This window comes from Protopterus annectens, chromosome 8.part1 (assembly GCF_019279795.1).
Source record: "Protopterus annectens isolate FY-2018-M chromosome 8.part1, PAN1.0, whole genome shotgun sequence".
Taxonomy (NCBI): domain Eukaryota; kingdom Metazoa; phylum Chordata; order Ceratodontiformes; family Protopteridae; genus Protopterus; species Protopterus annectens.
In genome coordinates, this window is record NC_056742.1 from 502503474 (window position 1) to 502519005 (window position 15532).

Below are 15532 nucleotides of genomic sequence, written 5' to 3' on the forward strand. Positions count from 1 at the left end.
TTGTGACTAATGAGACTCATCACATATGCAAATGATGTGACTAATGAAACTCATCACATATGTAAATAATCTGCCTGAGACTCATCATATATGTAAATGATGTGACTAATGAGACTCATCACATATGTAAATGATGTGACTGAGACTCATCGCATATTTAAATGATGTGACTAAGGAGACTCATCACATATGTAAACGACGTGACTAATGAAACTCATCACATATGTAAATGATCTTCCTAATGAGACTCATCACATATGTAAATGATGTGACTAATGAGACTCATCACATATGTAAATGATCTGCCTAATGAGACTCATCACATATGTAAATGATGTCACTAATGAGACTCATCACATATGCACATGATGTGACTAGTGAGACTCATCACATATGTAAATGATGTGACTAATGAAACTCATGACATATGTAAATGATCTGCCTGAGACTATTCACATATGTAAATGATGCGACTAATGAGACTCATCACATATGTAAATGATGTGACTAATGAGACTAATCACATATATAAATGATGTGACTAATGAGACTCATCACATATGTAAATTTGTGACTGAGACTCATCACATATGTAAATGATATGACTAATGAGACTCATCACATATGTAAATAATGTGACTAATAAGACTCATCACATATGTAAATGATGATACTAATGAGACTCATCACATATGTAAATGATCTGCATAATGAGATTCATCACATATGTAAATGATGTGACTAATGATAATCATCACATAAGTAAATGATGTAACTAGTGAGACTCATCATATATGTAAATGATCTGCCTAATGGGACTCATCACATATATAAAAGATCTGACTGAGACTCCTCACATATGTAAATGATATGACTAATGAGACTCATCACATATGTAAATGATCTGACTGAGACTCATCACAAAAAGGCAACCCCCCATTTCTCAGTCACCCACGTCCCCCGGAATCTTTTTTAAAGTTTTTTGTCTATCCTTCTAGCATGTCGAGGGATCAGTTGCTAGTGTCCTCTCCTGCTCAGCTGGTGAACCTGGGAATATTGAGGCAATGTTACAATTGCCTCATGTACACAGACAACCCTCTCCTCCTCCCACAAAACACAAATACATGCGAGAGATGCAACTATACGGCCAAACTGGAGGCTGAGCTCTCTCAACATAGGACTGGCAAGACCAGTCAGGAGGAGAAGGTTACCACACACACTATAGACCCAGTCTCACATAGTACCATTACAACCTCAAATCATACACATAAACACACAAAGACATACTCGGAGGCTCTGATCAAAAATCTACCAAAACAGCAGAGGCCACCAAAGCAGACACCCAAACAACCATCACCTCAGAACACAACACCTGCAACACATAGACCTCACAGTCAGAGTGTCAAACAGTCACAGCCCTTAAGGCCAAACACAATGCCAGACACACTAGTCATTGGTAACTCCATAGTCAGACACACTGACATCCCGCTCACCAGACTGAGTAAGTAGAAGGTCACAGTAAGCTGCCTGTCGGGCGCTAGAATCCGCCACATAACGCAAGCACTCAGGTCTCTCAACAGCAGGTACAAATATGACTCAGTCATTGTCCACGCTGGTGTAAACGACCTGAGACGTACCTCCTTGGACTACATGAAAAGAGACATTGAGGAGCTCTCTGATTATGTAGCCCAGGCAGGTATGACCCTGACCTTGAGCAGTATCCTACCTTCACCAAGAATGATGCCACAATACAGAGATAAGATGATCAGCTTTAACAATTGGCTTAAACACTGGTGTCATTCAAAGGGGACCCAGTATCTGTCTGCCTGGGATGACATGCTGGACAAGCCACGCTGCATAAGGGGCGGCTTGCACCTGTCACCCTGGGATTCGGATATTGGCAAAGGCTCTTGCCACCCCATAGTGCCTTTTTAGGCAAGGCTCAAATTCTAAACCTACCACCCTAGAACACAGAAAAGGAAAAAACTAAGGGTAATGCTGCTCAATGCCAGAAGTCTAAATCTCAAAATGCACACTCGAGGCCCTTCTCAGTATGGAGAACATCGATGTCTGTGCTGTGACAGAAACCTGGTTCAAGGCTCCTGAGAGCACCCCAGCTATCAGGTTTTACCTCATATCATGCCCGTTCCCCCCAAAATCCGGACAATACCAAGAAAGGAGGGTATCCATATTCATCAAGGACACCCACACCTCAAGACTGGTGGCAACGCACGATGCATCGGAGACCATCCAGGTGCAATTAACCATAGGCAAGACTGCTCTGCAAATTGTAGCATGTTACAGGCCACCCTCACAAACTCAGGAACCTCACATGGCCTTCCTGAAAACACTAGAGGATAAATGTATCACCAAACACCATCATACTAGGTGACTTCAATTACCCTAATATAGACTGGGAACACTACTCAAGCCCAAACACCCTAGCCCAAAAGTTCCTGGAATTCTTAAACTCAAATGCCATGGAACAACTAGTCACCATCCCACAAGAGGAGATAACATACTTGATCTCATCATCACTAACATGGGAGCACAATGTTCAACACGAAGTATACCCCTCACTGGTGAGATCAGATCACAAACTAATCTCGCTGGAGGTCCTCATCCCACCCCACCTGAAATAAAAAGACCACAGTAAAGAACTTCTCAAAGCCGACTTCACACTTCTAAAGACTAGTGTGGTCTCCTTTAAGGCCCCCAGGCGGAAAACAGTACTCAAGCCGCTGAATCACTTACAAATGCCTTCTACCAGCACCTGCAGGACTGCATGGATAAGGCAATCCCAAGCAAAACAAAGACTCTTTGCACCAAAGGCAAGCGTCCAGTCTGGTGGACCCCAGCCATAAACAAACTCTACAACAAAGGAGGAAGCTACTACAAGATAGAGCAAAATCCTTAAAAGGTAAGACACCCTTGATCACTATAAGTAAAAACTAAGAGCTCTCATAAAATCATCCAAAGCAAATTTCGAGAGAAAAATAGCTAAAGACTCAAAAGACAATCATAAGGCCTTCTTTAGCTATGTTAGAAACCTAGGAGGAAACTCCCAGATATGCTCAGAACTAGTTCAAAATGATGTGAAGATTACTGATCCTACAGACATTGCCAACATACTGGCTGACAGGTTCAGTGCAAACTTCTCCCCTCCCCAAAGGAGAGATATATACCAAACGATTGCAGCCCCCAAACATCTCCAGCGCCCAAGTGAGAACTGCTCTCTCCAAAGCAAAAACACAGCATCCATGGGACCTGATGGTGTCCTCGGCTGTGTGCTCCACGAACTCAATGAGGAATTAAACCCACAGCTAGGACAGCTGTTTAATCAAAGTCTTACCTCTGGATACGTACCCAGGGAGTGGCGCACTGCAACTGTGGTCCCACTTCACAAAGGTGGTGCCTCCACCGACCCTGGAAATTACCGCCCATTAGCTTGACAAGCCTTATCTGCAAAGCCATGGAGAGGATCATAATGGACCTCATAAATAAAGACATAGGGAATTTGCAGACTTTGGATCCAACCCAGTTTGGCTTTGTCAAAGGCAGATCATGCCTTTTAAACTTGGTTGACTTTTTGAAACAGTCACCAAAGCCATTGATGAGGAAAGGCAGTCCATACAGCCTACCTCGATCTGGCTAAGGCCTTCGATACAATACCCCACTCGGGTATCATTGAAAAACTCATCAGCTTAAATGTTAACCCATACATCACAAGATGGGTTGCAAACTGGCTGAGTGACAGAACCCACAGGGTCAGAGTTGCTGGCGCCATGTCAGACTCAAAGCCTGTCACAAGTGGTGTCCCACAGGGCTCAGTCCTGGGCCCACTCTTGTTTGGCATCTACTTTTCCAGTACAAGCAAACACAGGAGGGTTATGGCTGACAAAGTTTGCAGATGACTGCAAACTGGGCCATAGTAGAAAACACATCTGACACAGATATCCTTCAGAAGGGTCTCACAGAAAGCGGATAACTGGTGCCAGAGCCACGGCCTAAAGTTAAATGCCAAAAATGCATAGTCATACCCTTCGGAAAAACAAGGTTAGCCCTAGCTACCAAATAGGTGGCAATCCACTGAGCACAGAAGAAGTTATCAGGGACCTGGGGACCCAGGTTGATAGTAGTCTGTCATTCGACACCCATGTAGCTAAAGTAGTTAGGAAGACCTTCTACATTGCCCACCTTATCATGAAGGGATTCTCATCTAGATCAAGGGAGGTCATAGTCTCCCTTTACTCATCACTCATCAGACCAATGATTGAGTACAATGCCCCATTCAGAATGTATCTGACCCGACACTTGCAGCAGCTGGAGAGGCCACAAAGTTCCTCACCAAAAGGATAAAGGGTCTCAAAAATCTGTCCTATGCTGCCCGACTGAAAGAACTCCAGCTCTATTCTGTCGCTTACAGCTGCTCAGAGGTGACCTTTGCCTAACATACAAGGCCATGTCAAACCCAGATTTGATGAATATGCTTCACCTCAAAAATCTAGATCCATCAGAGCCACAAGGCGGAGACTTAAACCTTGACACGGCTATTAATAGGACGTGCTGGAGGGATAGATTCATCACCCAAAGACTCCTATGCTGTGGAACAAAATCCCGGTACATGTGAGGCAGAGCACCTCGCTGGCCTTGTTCAAGAGAAATCTTGACCAATGGATGGGAGATCGCAGATATACCCCAGGGATTACCTCAGTGTCACTGCTCGACAGAGGCACAGCAAAATAATGGGTATAGTTCCCCATACTAAAGGGGTGGCGTAAGCCACAAAACGATGGGCTAGGCTTGTAAATGCCCTCGGGCAGATAGCCTAGTATGAACCTATGAACCTATGAACCTATATGTCAATGATGTGACTAAGGAGACTCATCACATATGTAAATGATGTGACTAGTGAGACTCATGTTGTTGTGTCTTTCGGCTTTTCCAGGTTAGGGGTCACCACAGCAGAACTCCAGTACGCTAATGATTGGCAGTAGATTTTTACGCGCCGAGTTGCTGGCCCTGACACACAACCTTCAACGAAGGTACGCCCATTCACGCATGTCTCCACACAGAAGACGCTTTAGCTGAGAATCGCACAGGACAACGTCTTACTGTGAGTTTACAATGCTACAGCAGCACCACCATCGCATTACAGACTAGTGAGACTCATCACATATGTAAATGATGTGACTAATGAGACTCATCACAAATGTAAATGATGTGACTAATGAGAGTCACCATATATGTAAATGATGTGACTAATGAGAATCATCACATATGTAAATGATCTGCCTAATGAGACTCATGACATATGTAAATGATCTGAGTGAGACTCATCACATATATAAATGATGTGACTATTGAGACTCATCACATATGTAAATGATGTGACTAATGAGACTCATCACATATGTAAATGATATAGGTTCATAGGTTCATACTAGGCTATCTGCCCTAGGGAATTTATAAGCCTAGCCAGAATGTGTTTGGCTTTCACCACCCATTTTAAATTCATTTTGCTATGCCCTTTTTTGAGGTTAGTATACTGTGCCTCTGTCTAACAGTGACACATAAGTGATACCCATAGTAAACCTACGATCTCCCATCCACTCATCAAGATTCCTCTTGAAGAGAGTCAATGAGGGACTCTGCCTAACCTGGACTGGGATTTTATTCCAGAGTGAAGGGAGCCTCTGGGTTATGAATCTGTCCCTCCAGCATGTCCTATTTATTTCAGTGCTGAGGTTCAAGTCTCTCGAGCGTGTAGCTCAATGGGATTTGGATTTTCTGAGGTGCAGCATGTCCATTAATTCCGGGTTGGACATGGCTTTTTACATCAGGCACAGATCACCTCTGAACAGGCGGTATGCCGCTGAGTAGAACTGGAGTTTCTGTAACCGGGCAGCATATGGCATCTGTTTGAGCCCTTTGATCCTCTTGGTGAGGTACTTTTGGGGTCTTTCCAGTTGCTGCAGGTGTCTGGTAAGGTACATCCCAAAAGGGGCATTGTACTCAATTATGGGCCTGATGAGGGATGAGTAAAGAGGCACGATGACCTCCCCTGATCTAGATGTGAATCCCTTCATGATTAGGTGGGCTATATAAAATGTTTTTCTAACCACTTTGGTCACGTGGTTGTCAAATGAGAGATTGCTATCAGCTTGGGTCTCCAGGTCCCTAATTGCTTCTTCTGTACTTAATGGATTACCACCTATGTGGTAATTTGTGGGCACTTTGTTTTTGCCAAAGGGGATGACTATACACTTTTTGGCATTTAGCTTGAGGCCATGGCTCTGGCACCAGTTGTCTGTTTCTATGAGGCCCTTTCGGAGGATGCTTGTGTTGGCTGGAGAGTCGATTATGGCACCCAGTTTGCAGTCATCTGCGAACTTGGTCAGCCACAGTCCTTCCGTGTTGGCCTGTAACTCTGAGAAATATATACCGAACAAGAGAGGTCCCAGGACTGAGCCTTGTGGGACGCCACTTGTAACTGGTTTGGAGTCTGACATGGCTCCAGCAATTCTAACCATGTGGGTTCTGTCCTTGAGCCAGTTTGCAACTCATCTAGTGACATAGGGGTTTATATTTAAGCTTGTGAGCTTATCTATAATGCCCGAGGGGGTATTGTATCGAAGGCTTTTGCGAGGTCTAGGTAGGCTGTGTGGACCACCTTCCCCTCATCAATGGCCTTGGTGACTGTTTCAAAGAAATCAACCAGGTTTAAGAGGCAGGATCTGCCCTTAACAAAGCCGAACTGGGTAGGATCCAGTGTCTGTAGGTCCCCAATATCTTTATTTATGAGGTCCATGATGATCCTTTCCATAGCTTTGCAGACCAAGCTAGTCAGGCTTATGGGGCGATAGTTTCCAGTATCCATTGAGGCACCTCCTTTGTGGAGAGGGACCACAGTTGCTGTACGCCACTCTTTGGGTACATATCCTGTAGTAAGGCTGAGATTGAACAGTAGTTTTATGTTTGGGTTTAGCTCTTCTTGGAGTTCATGTAGGATGCAGCCTGGGACACCGTCTGGTCCCATTGATGCTGTGTTTTTTGCTTTGGAGAGGGCGGCTCTTACCTGAGCATCTGAGATGTCAGGGGGGCAGCACTCTGCTGGGATAGATATTTGCCCTTTTGGTGGGGAGGGGGGGGTTTGTGCTGAACCTGTCATCGAGGATGTTGGCAATGTCTGTGGGTTCCGTGTATTTTTTGTCATTTTGGACTAATTCTGAGCATATCTTGGAAATGCCACCCAGGTTGCTAACATAACTAAAGAAAGCCTTGTGATTATCCTTAGTGCCCTGTGCAATTTTTCTCTCGAAGCTAGCCTTAGATGATTTTACGAGTGCCCGTAGTTTTTTTGCTAATACTGATCAGAGATGCCTTCCCTTTTTGGAATTTTGCTCTATCATTTAGTAGCTTCCTCCTTCTATTGTATAGTTTGTTTATGGCTGGGGTCCACCAGACAGGAAGTCTGCCTTTGGAGGATTGGGTCTTGGTTTTATTTGGGATCACATGATCCATGCATTCCTGAAGGTGTTCATAGAATGCGTTTATAAAGGATTCTGCGGTCTGGGCTGTATTTTCCACAGGCCCGGGGGCTTTGAAGGATTCCACCTCGGTTTTGAGGAGTGTGAAATTTGCTTTAGAGAAGTTTTTCACTGTGGTTTTCTGGGCAGGTGGGGTCGAGATGTGAATATCCAGTGAGATTAGTTTATGGTCTGATCTTACCAGTGAGGGATACACTTCTGGTCTGGAGCATAGAGTTCCCATGTTGGTGATGATCAGGTCCAGTATGTTTTCCCCTCTTGTGGGAGTGGTAACAAGTTGTTCCATAGCATTTGAGTTTATAAATTCTAGGAACCTTTGGGCTAGGGTGTTGGAGCTAGAGTAATGCTCCCAGTCTATGTTTGGGTAGTTGAAGTCGCCCAATATAATAGTGTTTGGAGAGACCTTCATATTTTCCAGTGTTCTCAGGAAGGCCGAGTGGGGTTCCTGGGTTTGGGAGGGTGGTCTGTAGCAGGCTATAAACTGGAAGGCAGTTTTACCCACTGTTAGTTGCACATGGATAGTCTCTGATGCTTCGTGCTGTGCCACCTACCTGGAGGTGTGGGTATCTTTGATGAATATTGATACTCCCCCTCCTTTTGTGGGTCGGTCCAAGTTTTGGGGTCGAAAAGCATGGTATGAGGTATAACCTGGTAGTGCTGGGGTGCTCTTGGTAGCCTTAAACCAGGTTTCTGTTACTGCACAGATATCGATGTTCTCCATGCTAAGGAGAGTTTCGAGTGCATACATCTTGAGGTTTAGACTTCTGGCATTGAGTAGCATTACTCTTAGTTTTTTATCCCTTGTGATACCTATGGAGGTGGGTTTGTCTTTTGAGCATTGCCTAAAAAAGGCACTATGGGGGTAGCAAGAGCCTTTGCCAATATCCGAAAGCCCAGGGGTGACAGGTGCAAGCCATCCCTAGCGAAGCATCGTGGCTTGTCGAGCATGTCATCCCAGGCTGACAGGCATTGGATCCCCTATGAATGACACCAATACTTAAGCCAATTGTTGAAATTGATCATCTTGTCTTCATATTGTGGCATCATTCTTGGTGAGGGTAAGATGCTACTCAAGGTCAGGGTCATACCGGCCTGGGCCACATGCTCAGAGAGCTCCTATATGTCTCTTTTCATGTAGTCCAGGGAGGTACATCTCAGGTCATTCACACCAGCATGGACAATGACTGAGTCATATTTGTACTTGCCTTGGAGTGACCTGAGTGCTTGTGTTATGTGGCGGATCCTAGCGCCCGACAGGCAGCTCACCGTGACCTTCTCCTTGTTCAGCCTGGTTAGCGGGACGTCAGTGTGCCTGACGATAGAGTCACCTATTACAAGTGTATCAGGTGTGTTGTTTAGCCTTAAGGGCTGTGACTGTTTGGCAGACTGGCTTTGTGAGCTATGTGTTGCACGTGTTTTGTTTTGGGGTAGCGGTTGCTTGGGTGTCTGCTTTGGAGATCTCTGCTGCTTAGGCAGATTTTTATTTAGAGCCTCCGAGTATGTTTTTGTGTGTTTATGTGTTTGGTTTCCTGTCGGGGTAGGTCTATGTGAGACTGGAATTGTAGTGAGTGTGGTTTCTTTCTCCTCCTGAATGGTTACGCCAGTACTGAGTTGAGAGAGCTTAGCCTTCAGTTTGGCTATATGGATGCATCTCTCACATGTGTTGGAATTTGTTTGGAGGAGGAGAGGGTTGTCTGTGTACATGAGGCAGTTGTAACATTGCCTCAAGATTCCCAGATTCACCAGCTGGACCGGAGAGAAGATTGACAACTGACCTTTGGACATGCTAGAATAGTATTGGGAATTCCTTTATAATTGAAAAAAAGGGCCAATGGGGAACAAGGTACTCAAGGGGAGTTTGTGAGGGTGTAGTGCTTTTAATTTTTTAGTGTTGACTTATATAATTGCTTTAGTGAGCAAGTGCCAGGTAACTTAAATGCAATGTGTTACAGGTAACTTAAATGCAAAAATGACAAACAATAACTTTCTTTTAAGTGAAACAAGGAAATGAGTACAGTAAGCAATGCATATATCACTAGGGATCCACAGAAGCGCTGAAAAGCTGCGTTTTAGGTGGTATTAGCGTTTCAGGGAAATAACAAGCAAACAAACAACAAGCATACAAACATAGCTAGATTCAGCAGGCCTGGATCTAGTCTATGCTACAGCAAACAAGGTGTACCAATTTCAGTAAGAAACAGTTGAAATATGCAGGCACTATAAGCCTTTAACCAGAAATTCCCAGCTCAGAAGGGCAGAGTCCAGCCTCTCCTCCCACAAGAGTGCAGACCACGAACCTTCTTAATGTAAAATAACTGGCCTGAAGCTCAAGTGCTTAAACCAGAACTAATACACTTTTAGAATAACAGACACTGAGCCCTCAATCAGCAGTTCCCAACTTAGAAGGATGTAAGCTAGCTGTAAATTATCTGACTGAGACTCATCACATATGTAAATGATGTGACTAAGGAGGCTCATCACATATGTAAATGACGTGACTAATGAAACTCATCACATATGTAAATGATCTTCCTAATGAGACTCATCACATATGTAAATTATGTGACTATGCCTAATGAGACTCACTACATATGTAAATGATGTGACTAATGAGACTCATCACATATGTAAATGATGTGACGCAGACTCATCATATATGTAAATTATGTCACTAATGAGAATCATCACATATGTAAATGATATGCCTGATGAGACTCATCAAATATGTAAATGATCTGACTGACGCTCATCACATATGTAAATGATGTGACTAAGGAGACTCATCCCATATGTAAGCGACGTGACAAATGAAACTCATCACATATGTAAATGATCTTCCTAATGAGACTCATCACATATATAAATGATGTGACTAATGAGACTCATCACATATGTAAATGATCTGCCTAATGAGACTCATCAAATATGTAAATGATCTGACTGAGACTCATCACGTATGTAAATGATGTGACTAATGAGACTCATCACATATGTAAATGATGTGTCTAATGAGACTCATCACATATGTAAATGATCTGCCTAATGAGACTCATTACATATGTAAATGATGGGACTAATGAGACTCATTACATATGTAAATTATTTGACTAATTAGACTCATCATATATGTAAATTATGTGACTAATGAGACTCATCACATATGTAAATGATATGCCTTATGAGACTCTTCACATATGTGAATGATGTGACTAATGAGATTCATCACATATGTAAATGATGTGACTAAGTCTCATCATATATGTAAATTATGTGACTAATGGGAATCATCACATATGTAAATGATCTGCCTAATGAGACTCACCACATATGTAAATGATCTGACTGAGACTCATCACATATGTAAATGATGTGACTAATGAGACTCATCACATATGTAAATGATGTGACTAATGAGAATCATCACCTATGTAAAGGATGTGACTAATGAGACTCATCACATATGTAAATGATGTGACTAATGAGGTTAATCACACATGTAAATGATGTGACTAATAAGACTCATCACATATGTAAATTATGTGACTAATGGCTCTCCACATATGTAAATGATGTGACTAATGAGACTTATCATATATGTAAATGATGTGACTAATGAGAATCATCACATATGTAAATGATCTGCCTAATGAGACATCACATATGTACATGATCTGACTGAGACTCATCCCATATGTAAATGATGTGACTAATGAGACTCATCACATATGTAAATTATATGCCTAATGAGACTCTTCCCATATGTGAATGATGTGACTAATGAGACTCATCACATATGTAAATGATGTGACTGAGTCTCATTATATATGTAAATTATGTGACTAATGGAAATCATCACATATGTAAATGATCTGCCTAATGAGACTCATCACATATGTAAATGATCTGACTGAGACTCATCACATATGTAAATGATGTGACTAATGAGACTCATCACATATGTAAATGATGTGACTAATGAGGCTAATCACACATGTAAATGATGTAACTAATGAGACTCATCATATATGTAAATGATGTGACTAATGGCACTCATCACATATGTAAATGATGTGATTAATGAGACTTATCATATATGTAAATGATGTGACTAATGAGAATCATCACATATGTAAATGATCTGCCTAATGAGACTCATCAGATATGTAAATGATCTGACTGAGACTCATCACATATGTAAATGATGTGACTAATGAGAGTCATCACATATGTAAATGATGTAACTAATGAGCCTCATCATATATGGAAAGGATGTGACTAATGAGACTCATCCCATATGTAAATGATATGACTAATGAGACTCATCACATGTAAATGATGTGACTGAGACTCATCACATATGTAAATGATGTGACTAATGAGACTCATCATATATGTAAATGATGTGACTAATGAGAATCATCACATATGTAAATGATCTGCCTAATGAGACATCACATATGTACATGATCTGACTGAGACTCATCCCATATGTAAATGATGTGACTAATGAGACTCATCACATATGTAAATTATATGCCTAATGAGACTCTTCACATATGTGAATGATGTGACTAATGAGACTCATCACATATGTAAATGATGTGACTGAGTCTCATTATATATGTAAATTATGTGACTAATGGAAATCATCACATATGTAAATGATCTGCCTAATGAGACTCATCACATATGTAAATGATCTGACTGAGACTCATCACATATGTAAATGATGTGACTAATGAGACTCATCACATATGTAAATGATGTGACTAATGAGGCTAATCACACATGTAAATGATGTAACTAATGAGACTCATCACATATGTAAATGATGTGACTAATGGCACTCATCACATATGTAAATGATGTGATTAATGAGACTTATCATATATGTAAATGATGTGACTAATGAGAATCATCACATATGTAAATGATCTGCCTAATGAGACTCATCAGATATGTAAATGATCTGACTGAGACTCATCACATATGTAAATGATGTGACTAATGAGAGTCATCACATATGTAAATGATGTAACTAATGAGCCTCATCATATATGGAAAGGATGTGACTAATGAGACTCATCCCATATGTAAATGATATGACTAATGAGACTCATCACATGTAAATGATGTGACTGAGACTCATCATATATGTAAATTATGTGACTAATGAGACTCATCACATATGTAAATGATGTGACTAATGTGAATCATCACATATGTAAAGGATGTGACTAATGATACTCATCACATATGTAAATGATCTGCCTAATGAGACTCATCACATATGTAAATGATCTGACTGAGACTCATCACATATGTAAATGATGTGACTAATGAGACTCATCACATATGTAAATGATGTGACTAATGAGGCTAATCACACATGTAAATGATGTAACTAATGAGACTCATCACATATGTAAATGATGTGACTAATGGCACTCATCACATATGTAAATGATGTGATTAATGAGACTTATCATATATGTAAATGATGTGACTAATGAGAATCATCACATATGTAAATGATCTGCCTAATGAGACTCATCAGATATGTAAATGATCTGACTGACTCATCACATATGTAAATGATGTGACTAATGAGAGTCATCACATATGTAAATGATGTAACTAATGAGCCTCATCATATATGGAAAGGATGTGACTAATGAGACTCATCCCATATGTAAATGATATGACTAATGAGACTCATCACATGTAAATGATGTGACTGAGACTCATCATATATGTAAATTATGTGACTAATGAGACTCATCACATATGTAAATGATGTGACTAATGTGAATCATCACATATGTAAAGGATGTGACTAATGATACTCATCACATATGTAAATGATCTGCCTAATGAGACTCATCAGATATGTAAATGATCTGACTGAGACTCATCACATGTAAATGATGTGACTGAGACTCATCATATATGTAAATAATGTGACTAATGCGACTCATCACATATGTAAATGATGTGACTAATGTGAATCATCACATATGTGAATGATGTGACTAATGAGATTCATCACATATGTAAATGATGTGACTAAGTCTCATCATATATGTAAATTATGTGACTAATGGGAATCATCACATATGTAAATGATCTGCCTAATGAGACTCACCACATATGTAAATGATCTGACTGAGACTCATCACATATGTAAATGATGTGACTAATGAGACTCATCACATGTAAATGATGTGACTGAGACTCATCATATATGTAAATTATGTGACTAATGAGACTCATCACATATGTAAATGATGTGACTAATGTGAATCATCACATATGTAAAGGATGTGACTAATGATACTCATCACATATGTAAATGATGTGACTATTGAGGCTAATCACACATGTAAATGATGTGACTAATGAGACTCATCACATATGTAAATGATGTGACTAATGAGACTTATCATATATGTAAATGATGTGACTAATGAGACTCATCACATATGTAAATGATGTGACAATTGAAACTCATCACATATGTAAATGATGTGACTGAGACTCATCACATATGTAAATGATGTGACTAAGGAGTCTCATCAGATATGTAAATGATGCGACTGAGACTCATCACATATGTAAATGATGTGACTAAGGAGTCTCATCACATATGTAAATGATGTGACTGAGACTCATCACATATGTAAATGATGTGACTAATGAGAATCATCACATATCTAAAGGATGTGACTAATGATGCTCATCACATATGTAAATGATGTGACTATTGAGGCTAATCACATGTAAATGATGTGACTAATGAGACTCATTACATATGCAAATAATGTGACTAATGACACTTATCATGTATGTAAATGATGTGACTAATGAGACTCATCACATATGTAAATGATGTGACTGTGTCTCATTATATATGTAAATTATGTGACTAATGGAAATCATCACATATGTAAATGATCTGCCTAATGAGACTCATCACATATGAAAATGATCTGACTGAGACTCATCACATATGTAAATGATGTGACTAAGCAGACTCACCACACATGTAAATGATGTGACTAGTGAGACTCATCACATATGTAAATGATGTGACTGAGACTCACCATATATAAATTATGTGACTACTGAGACTCATCATATATGTAAATGATGTGACTAATGAAACTCATCACATATGTAAATGATCTACCTAGTGGGACTAATCACATATGTAAATTATGTGACTAATGAGACTCATCACATATGTGAATGATCTGCCTAATAAGACTCATCCCATATGTAAATGATGTGACTAATAAGACTCATTAAATATGTAAATGATGTGACTAATTAAACTCATCACATATGTAAATTATGCGACTAGTGAGACTCATCACATATGTAAATGATGTGACTAATGAAACTCATCACACATGTAAATGATCTACCTAATGGGACTCATCACATATGTAAATGATGTGACTAATGAGACTCATCACATATGTAAATAATGTAACTAATGAGACTCATCACATGTGTAAATGATATGCCTAATGAGACTCATTACATATGTAAATGATGTGACTAATGAGACTCATCAAATATGTAAATGGTCTGACTGACTCTCCTCACATATGTAAATGATGTGACTAAGGAGACTCATCACATATGTAAACGACGTGACTAATGAAACTCATCACATATGTAAATGATCTTCCTACTGAGACTCATCACATATGTAAATGATGTGACTAATGAGACTCATCACATATGTAAATGATCTGCCTAATGAGACTCATCACTTATGTAAATGATGTGACTAATGAGACTCATCACATATGTAAATGATGTGACTAATGAGACTCATCACATATGTAAATGATATGCCTAATGAGACTCATCACACATGTAAATGATGTGACTGAGACTCATCATATATGTAAATTATGTGACTAATGAGAATCATCACATATGTAAATGATATGCCTAAGACTCAACAAGTA